General features: G+C 41.8%; 1 non-coding gene across 1 annotated transcript; it reads right to left on the bottom strand.

The window, feature by feature from the left end:
* Nucleotides 1-9,168: 9,168 nt before the first annotated feature.
* Nucleotides 9,169-9,241, bottom strand: Trnas-aga (transfer RNA serine (anticodon AGA)). The gene has a single exon. It is a non-coding gene; the product is annotated as a tRNA-Ser (tRNA).
* Between the last annotated feature and the right edge of the window lie 427 nt (nt 9,242-9,668).

Genomic DNA, 9,668 nt, shown 5'->3' with positions numbered 1-9,668 from the left:
CTGCAGACTGATGCTTCCAACAGTGGTATTGGCGCTGTATTAATGCAGAAACATGATGGCAAGCTATTCCCCGTTTGCTACGCAAGTAAGAAATTGTCAAGTGCAGAGCGTAATTATTCAACCATCGAGAAAGAGTGTTTAGCCATTGTGTGGGGATTCAAAAGGTTTCATCTTTATCTGTATGGAGTTCCCTTTGTGCTACAAACAGATCACGAGCCACTGAAGTACATGAACAGTGCGAAGTTTGCTAACGGACGCCTAATGCGTTGGGCTATGTTTCTTTAGAGTTACAACTTCAGAGTTGAGGCTATCAAGGGATCTGAGAATGTAGGAGCCGATTATCTAAGTAGAGTAGAGGAATAACTTAAGAGACACTGGACTGCCTCCTCACTTGGTACTATCTAACTAATTTTTCGGTGTTAGTAGAAATTTAGGAAATTTCTTCTCAAGAGGGGGTTATGTTACGAAAAATAGTATTGCGTGACAAGCGTTACTGTCTCGAAGCTTCGCGAGAGTTCGTAGTTTGTTTATATTTAGGTTTGTACGTAAGCGTTTCTAAATCGGTGTGTTTTGTAATCTTTCTATAATTAGAATTAGAAATTAGAAGTTTATTGTCCGAGTATATAAGTAGACGAGTCCAAGCGGAGTGTTTTTCTAACTAGCTTTTCACAAGCGAAGAGAGTTGGCGTTGGCCGTGTTTAGTCAAGTGTGACAGAAGCAGTGTTTATTCAAGTTGGCGGAGGCCGTGTAAGTTTATCAAGTACGTGTTGTTTAGAGTTTACTTCGTGGAAACTACGTTCATTTTGGAATAAATCTTCTTGTTGTTGTTCCGACAACCCTGCGTTCAGTTTAGTTTGCAAACTACCTTTCCTCAAAACATTCGAACTCGTAACACTGACCTTCGAGAGCCTCTCCAGGGAACAGCTACACTCTAACGGACACCACCAGTACCCACTGGAGGGAGCTCTTCGACCAGCCGGAAGATCCTCCGGCGGACGCCGGTTCCAGTAGCGACAGCGATCAGAGCAGCGCCCCCGAGCCTGAACCGCAAGTCTGCCTGCCCTGGGAGACGGCCACGGAATGCGCGAACATCCCCGATCCCCAGCACGAGCGCAACACCGGGACCGTTTTCTACCACCTCAATCGTCTGGTGGTCTGCTACCTCAGGACGGTGGAGGCGGGACCCCGGGCAGAAAAAACGGCCGCGGGACCCGTGCCCGCTCGCACGCAAGCAGACGCCGCAGACAGCCTCAGAGCCTCGTCTTCGTCCGGCCAGCGCAAGAGACGCAAGCAGTTGAAACCGGCGCGAGCGGTCGTCGAAGAGCCTGCGGCCCAGGATCCGCCCCCCTCCCAGGTACCAGCGCAGGTGGAAGAGCGCCCGACGCCAGACAACGGCTCTTGGCCGTGCGGGGCATTTTGCCGACCAGGCTTCCCAGCGTGGAGTCTTTGCAGTCTGTGCGCAGCTACCTCGAGCGGAATTTGCCACTGCCGGTGAGTGAAATGATTTATTATTGTCGTTGCTGTTATGATCATTATCATCGACGGTAAAAATGACAGTGATAATAGTTTGGAGTCACAAGAATCTCACTTTTAGTGTTTAGTTTTCACCAATTTGAAAATGATGAACGAAGAAGCATTGAAACGTCATTCCAAATTATTATCACTAAATAATTTTTACTCTCGATTGTTTGTCCAAAGCCCTCCGTTATTTCATTATTATTATGATCATCCTTCTTATTATCATCATCATCATGATCATCATCATCATTATTATTATTATCATTACTCTTAGTGTTCTTGATCTTATGATGATTTTCTTCCTTGCGCCGATATTATTCAGATGAGCACTCAAAAATGCATGATATGATGTGAAAAAAAATTCATAATAATAATAACAATAATAATAATAATTATAATTAGAATAATAAGAAGAACACAATTATATTCATGGCAGTGTTATAATTTTGCATTTGACAGGACCCCTGGCTGTGCAACTTTTCCTCAGCATCCACCTTAATTTAGGAAATATAATTATAGTTATAATTATTCATGATCTGAAGGAAACACAAAAACCATGAACCCAAATAAGAAAAAGACACCCCAATTATGACCGATGACATGTTTTCATGTTCAATTGTTACCGTCGCAGCGCTCCAGGGTGCAGGTGGAGGACGACGAGCAGCCACAACGCAGAAAGCCCCCCAGGCAGAGTTCGCCGCCTTCCCAACACGACCAGCGAGACACGCTGGTGAAGCAGAAGATCCAGGAGGCGTGGAACGCGTGCAAGAGGAACTGTGTTTGCCTGGGCACAGCAATCACCGCCACCACGACAAGCTGTTCACAAGGAAGCCAGGACCACGATTAGAATTGCCCTTACGTGCTTCTGGCAGAAAAAGGTGGTCAAGTTTGCGAAGCCACCTTGCGGTGCCGCAATCATGAATGCGGCACCTGCGCCCTGGTCAATCAGCTGGACGTCGGCGAGCTGACCGACCTCGGCCAGGCCAAGAACACTCGCCTGTCCCTCTTGCTGCGGCTCTCGGAGTTCGTCGCCGTCCACATGTTTTGTCCCGACGCGACAGAGGAGGAGCGGAAAGATCTCTCGGCCACGCTCTGTTCCTTGCTGTGTTGCGGACTCAGTCGCCTGCGCAACATAGCCAACGTGGGCGCTCTCAGCCAATATTGCCCCAATCTGATTCAATTGCAGCTCTCTAGAGGCTGGGGAGAATTCTGGAACAACCTTTCCAAGCTCGGCTGTGCTGTCGTTTACCAGGCCCTCCACAGAAACCAGCTGGCCACCTTTCTGTATCTGCGTCAGAGCTGCGTTCCCCGAGCTGACAGTCCTTGGCAACACTACCTGCAGACGGAGGACCCAGAGGAAGAGGAGGAGATTTTGAAGGTGATATTCGCCGGCTGTATCCCCGGACTGCAGGCCAACCAGGCTCGGGAGGCGGCCGATTCATCTCCTCCTGACACCTAACTGTCCTTTTTTCGGTCTGTACATTTTCTGTTCCCCATACAGATCATGTGATCCTACTCGGGAGGTTTGATTTGTTCATTAACATGAGGGCATGCAAGCATGAATAATAATCTTAATAATAATCTTTAATACTTATAGAGCGCATAATCCTATGCGCTAAATTTACAACAATATAAAATATTAAAAAAAATAATAATAAATACAACAATGATCTCAAGAATGTGATTACGGCCTGCATGCACTCTTTTTAACCAACAAAACAAAGGATCATTAGCCTCCTGAGTATTAATTATCACACACGTGATCCGTATTGGGAAAACAAAATGTACAAGCCGAAATTAAGGTCTATTATGCACTAGCTAGGATAGATAGCGCACGCGGTCCTCCCAAAAGTTTGCATCGCTCTACCATCGAGCCAGCAAGGTGTGAACGCAGTCTTAAATAATTATAGTGAGTGGCCAATTTGAAATGGCTCAATTGTGTGTTGAGGAGTTGAAATCAGACAATCCAATTTTCAGACACTTCTAGACCTCAATTCACACCGATAAAATCATTCAATCCTCGACCTTGCTGGCTGGATTGCAAAGCGAACATGGACTAGGTTCAGGTTGAAATGTCGAATTATTCCAAGGTGCGGCCAGTGACATCACCAAACGAGGGAGTCTTTCTTATCGGCACGCCGAGAGACGCCAAACAAATTATTGATGCAATATGGCTTGCTTCGGCCCTCGTTATACACAAGTGAACTAAATGCACTCGAAAACTTGGCCACACAAGCCTGTTAAAACAGCACTTTGTCACTGCTGTCAAGATCACTGAATTTTTTTTTTTCCAAAGCCAAAGGCCACTTAAAGATGGTTCCTCTGTTTTCCCCAGGTTTTTTGAATGGCTGCCAAGGAAAGATTCTCCCAGTATGTTGAAGGAACACAGTTACCCTGTGATCTAGGGCCATTGTAGGATGTTCTGTAGTGTTGGGGCAAAAAAAAAAAAAAAAAAAAAAAATTCAGAGGGTCAGACAGGGTCAGACAGGAAAAAAATGGTCTTTATTTCAGCATGTGACAATTCTCTCTGTTCCAATTCCCCATAATGCACTTTGTTTGCCCCCCAAATTTTGCATAAACCATTGTTTTCAAATGCTCTTGGCAACATGCAGTGTCCCCAATTGAGCATTTGAAAACAATAGTTTATGCAAAATATGGGGGGGGGCAAACAAAGTGTATTATGGGAAACTGGAAAAGAGAGAATTGAAAAAGGTCTCTCCTTCATTCATGACTTAGTCACTAGTGTCTTGTCCTCGTTCACTGTCGACGTGCGGGGGAATGTATCTTGTTGACGGCACGTTGCCTTCGAGATAATTGGAATAACTATAGTACCTGCTGTAATTGAGATGTATGTTTTAAGGTTTTGAATTGCTGATCAACAAAGACAATTTCCTCTGTGTGTTCATTGAATTAAGGCACAGACCATCATCTTATCCTTGTTACACCATTTTCTGTAGTGTGAAGGAAAAAAAAAAAACCAAAAAACAGGAAGCTTACTTCAGTGGTGAGACTCATTCATTTGACGTGACAATTGCTTAAACGCCTTAGTGAAATTGAACATATTATAGAGAGCAGGTGTAAAATTCAGTTGCAAATCTGAGCCCAAAGAAATGCAAGTATTTCTGTGTTGAACCCATGGTTGGAGAATCGAGTGTTAGTTACAACAGTGTGCATTTACAATCTAGTCATTATTAAAAAGTATTTGCAGTGATTTCACAGTTTTGTCTGTCTTGTATTATTAGATAGCTTAATAAATCTTAAATCTCTCCCCATTAGAGATGATTAGTATAAAAATCTGGGAGACACCACTGCCTTGGCAAGCGAAAATTTCTTTTCCGGTTGCCGTCCGCCGCTCAAAAACGCCCGTGTTTTAAAGCTCCCTATTTAAACGAATGCCTTCATTGCCTATAAAGCCACTTGAAGTGCGTCAATTGTTCATTTTTATACAGTGTCACCAATTGGCTGACTGACTGCAGTTCCGTAAAAAATGTCTCTCACCCAAGGAACGGCAAAAGAGAGAGAGAGAAATGTATATCGATTGCGCAGATAAGTTTCATGTTTTGACGCAAATCGCCCGCGCGCTATCATTAAGAGGAAATGGTTTCATCATTAAAGCCCCAGAAATTTGTTTGGTTCAAGTTAACATACCTTTGGGCTTCACTGGTCTGATCTGACTATGAAGAAAGCAAAATATAGTGGCCCAGCCGGTTGTTGATCCGAGTTAGCGCGAGCGAGCAAGCGCTTAAACAAACAGAGAAACACGTCAAAAAAAAGATATACTCGGCAAGGAGCTTAGCGCGCGCGTCGGCAAAAGAAAGTGCGCGCTGTTTTTCCCCGCTTTTAACTGGTCTTTACACAAGCCAAGAATCTTTTTCCGCACTATTACAGATGCTATAACACACAGTTGCGTGTTTAAGAGTCACGTGGACATTTCTTAGTGTTGTTCATTTCATTGCGGAAGTAGACGCCGGCCAGAAGTAGCCACGCAAAGATGAGTTGAAACTACAACAATATTCATAACAAGCGAGTTATCTTGCCCCCTTTTTTTTTTGCATGAGCAGCAGGTGAAATTTGCAAGCATAGTGTTTGGGAAAATTCTGCTCTCTCTCTCTCTCTCTCTCTCTCTTTCTCCATAGGCATCGTGGGGCACTTTTGTAACTTTTTCCTCCTTTCGCTATAATTCGCCCAGTTTTAGATGGTAAGGCACAACAACTTTTCAGTAGATACCTTAAACACTGATCCCCTTGCAGACCGACGCTCAACGAATCACTTTAAAATCAAAGGGACTGTGACCCTTTTTCATCGCAAGGAGGTTACAAAAGTTCCCTTGTCCGTGGTAAGCACCTTTTAAAAAGCTTTTAAATCCATTTCCTTACCAAATTGTGGCTTTTGCCTTACCATATATACGCCACACCATTCTCTCAATTACCACAGTAATTTAAAATGGAAGTATTGCGCCCCGGAAAATTTTACCGTGTATACGTTTGACTTTTCATGTCCATGAAAAGAATCACGATTCAGAAAAAGCCCGTTTTTTGCTTCGCTGGTTTCAAAAAACGATTGAGCCCTTTTAAAACATTCAACATCAACCAAATTTTGAGGGATGTTAAAGAAGTCTTTTGGTAATCTAATAACGAAAGAATTTAGTGAATTAGATTTTTTTTTATTTTTTGGTGGATTTTTTTAGTTGCCAATGTCTCAAAACTGGCAACGTTACAAAAGGTCCCTATTTGCTAGAGGTTCCAACAAGTGCTTTCGATGTGATTTCTTTAGAGATAAGAAACAAAAGTGCAATCAATATAAACAATAGTACAGTAGAAATAAGTGAGAGAAAATTCAACTCTTTTCTATAATTTGGAAAGGAACTAGGGTTAAAAAACAACTTTTCGCGGTTTTGCGTTATCGGGGATATGGATATCTTCATTCACAGTTGAATGTTTGACTCATTGCAGCGGTAAATGACCATAAAAAATGTATTGGGGATAGGTTTACATGCGAGAATGTTGCTTGTGTGCTGTTCTAAAAGCCGTAAACGAGAGGTCAGAGGGGCGTTTTAAATTAATATTCATAGCCTTTATAGATTCACCACACCCTTTGTCAAACAAGCACCCAGAGGCTCCAAAACAAACTGAGAATTTGGTCATGAATATATAAAAGCAAAAGGGATATGACGAATACAATTGATTCATTTCATAGACAAAGATAGCATTCACAAGACACTTCGATAGGTAACACGAAATATGATGCGCCATATCTGTAAGTCCATCTGCTGGACTGCTAGTAATTGCCTAAGTGTACATCTCGTGAAATCATTTTTTTATGGATGCACTTTCCATTATGTTTAAATTGTTCTTTCGAGAAGATTTTTCAGAATTTTATTTCATTTAGGTGTTTACCGGCGAATTTGTAGTCACGCAGTGGTTAAGGTGCTATTGCTTAAATCCTAACTCCCCCATTTTTCCTCTTGAACCCCAGAATGGCTACAAGAAGATTTTTTTCTTTTCACAGTCTGTTGGCGGCAAAGCCATGAACCAAGCGAGCCAAGATTGTAAAAAATTAAAAGATACAATATTTTATAAAATAATTAGGATAATATGCGCACTCATATTGGTGAATAGCTGTGTTTATATGAGAGTGTGTAAACACGGCTGTGACAAGGGCTGTGACATCACACGAATTTGGTTATGCGTTGTCAGACGCGCGTTTTGATTGGCTGTTTCAATCAATAAGTAACAAAAACAGCAGTTCCTTCATTTATTGAATTATTTTTGAGAAATATCATCACAAAGCATGATCACGAAAAAGTTCCGCCTGTTAAAGGATGACCCTGACACGGGAGCCATTCTTAAACCCTAGCGCGTTTTATGCGCCTATCGTCGTGACACCAACTTACCTGACTCCCTGGTCAGAAGTACTCCAAAGGGGAGTGTCAAGCTCAACGTGAATGGGCCTAGTTTTGGGTGAATTCAGGAGTTACCGTGATTACAACTTCCACAGACTGGAATGCCTCGATTTGTTTTAAATATCCTCTTTTGCAAGTGTTCGTAAAAAGTTTATTCTTTGATGGGTTAAGTTAATGTTAACTATGATATCATTGGTAATAGAGTGGCTTTCAAAACTGTTGAGTATTTTCAACAGGAATTGCTTGTGTATTTAAACTGTGCAATGGAGAAATATTAACTGGATCGACGTTAGTCATCAAAAACCAAGGGTCACTTATGTTTTTCAATAGCAATTTGTTCTTTTTGGCCAACAAAAAATAAATCAGCGCTCTTTAGACTTTTGCAAATGCAAAGGAGCAACAACTGCTTTTGATGTTGACCTAAAAAATCCCGCTATTTACCATGATTACGACACTTGAATTCAAGTGCTTGGGAGATTGTTGTTTTAGCAAAACGTTGCAGTTATCGAAACTCATCGAGAAAGCCTCAGCTGCAGAACGTGCTCTTTTTTGCGTCAGTGATGCAAAGTTTGCAATTGTTAAAGCTCAATTGATTTATTGCTACAAGGATGGTAGATGTTTCATCAGTTACGTATATTCGATAAGCTGGGATAGCCAATGTGATTGCATTCGAATTATTTTCAGTGAGTTTTAAACATTGCAACGATTATGGGCGTAATCATAATTAAGCTACAGCAGAAACCCATAAGGGTTGAAACGTGTAACGCGCGTTCACAGCTTCCGAATATTCAGTGCGAACTGATTGGTTGAATGTTTCAGTGCTAAATACCATATTTGGAAACGCCTCGCTCTTGTTGTTCCAAATATGGTACTTAGCAAATTGTATATTCAGAAGCTTGTTTCCCAGCACACAAGGGGCCGTTACACGTTTCAACCGTTATGGGTTTCTGGCTACAGTATATTGCGTTTATTGCTGCTTGTTATGGGGATAATGCGAATAAGCTATGTTGTGTTTATTGCTATCATTTTCTGGTAGGCTTTGCCTACAATTTCAATTGTTAAAGCTCAATTGAATTTATTGGTGCAAAGATGGTAGACTTCGAGTGAAGCTATGATCTTCGCAGTTATGAGAGCAATTTTTGCAATTGCGTAGAGAAGCCTGAAAATTTCAGGACTTCAACGGCAATTGCAAAAATTGCTCTCATAACTGCGAAGATCATAGCTTCACTCGATTTCATATCCGCAGTTCATATATGATTCATTTCATATACCATTTCATCATGGTAGATTTCATCACTCGCGTATATTTCATAAGTTCGGATAGCCAATGTGATCGCATTTGATTTTTTTTTTCAGTGAGTTGTAAACGCTGTGAAGATTATCGGCATAGTTATGACCAAGCTATGTTGCGTTTATTGCTTCCATCTATGGGCAATAATCATGAATGAGCTTTGTTGCGTTTATTGCTACCATTTTCATGGTATGCGTTGCCTACAATTTGAGTTGTTAAAGCTCAGTTGAATTTATTGCTGCAAAGATGGAAAATTTCATCAGTTAAATGCATATATTCGATATGCTCGGATAGCCAACCCGCTTGCATTTGAAGTTATATCAGTGAGTTATGAACATTGCAAAGATTATGGGCGTTCAATTGATTTTCTTAGGAGTAAAGAAATATGAGCGAATGTGAGAATGATATGCACATATTAAATGTTGACAGGAACCCACTGGGAACTCGGAAAAATCCGATCCCCAGATGGGATTTGAACCCACGACCCTCCGTGATCTAGTCGGATGCTCTAACCACTGAGCTACTGGAGACTCTATGGTAAGCAGGGGGGAAATGCAGTTACGATGCAGTTATGAGCTATGCTGTCAGTCGTTATTTGACTCTGTAGCTGCGTGATGCAGCTCGAGTTAAAGACCCACATTTCACCCTTGCTCACCACAGAGTCTCCAGTAGCTCAGTGGTTAGAGCATCCGACCAGATCACCGAGGGTCGTGGGTTCAAATCCCATCTGTGGCTCGGATTTTTTCCGAGTTCCCAGTGGGTTCCTGTCAACACATCATTTAATTTGTGTAAAGAAATATGTTTGATTGTTCCAGTCTTGCTAACCAGGGCCCAGTTGTTCAAAAGCCGATTAACGTAATTCAGGATTACCATAAAATTTGGTTTCATTTTTTTCAACTTTTGGTTGAAAGTTTCTTTTGCTTATTTTTTTTTTTTCAAGATTGACTTTCTCTAATG

The sequence above is a fragment of the Montipora foliosa genome, chromosome 11, assembly GCF_036669935.1.
Source record: "Montipora foliosa isolate CH-2021 chromosome 11, ASM3666993v2, whole genome shotgun sequence".
In the NCBI taxonomy this organism is placed as follows: Eukaryota; Metazoa; Cnidaria; class Anthozoa; order Scleractinia; family Acroporidae; genus Montipora; species Montipora foliosa.
The sequence above is the reverse complement of the archived record's forward strand: the minus strand, read 5'-3'. Positions and strand labels throughout refer to the sequence as shown.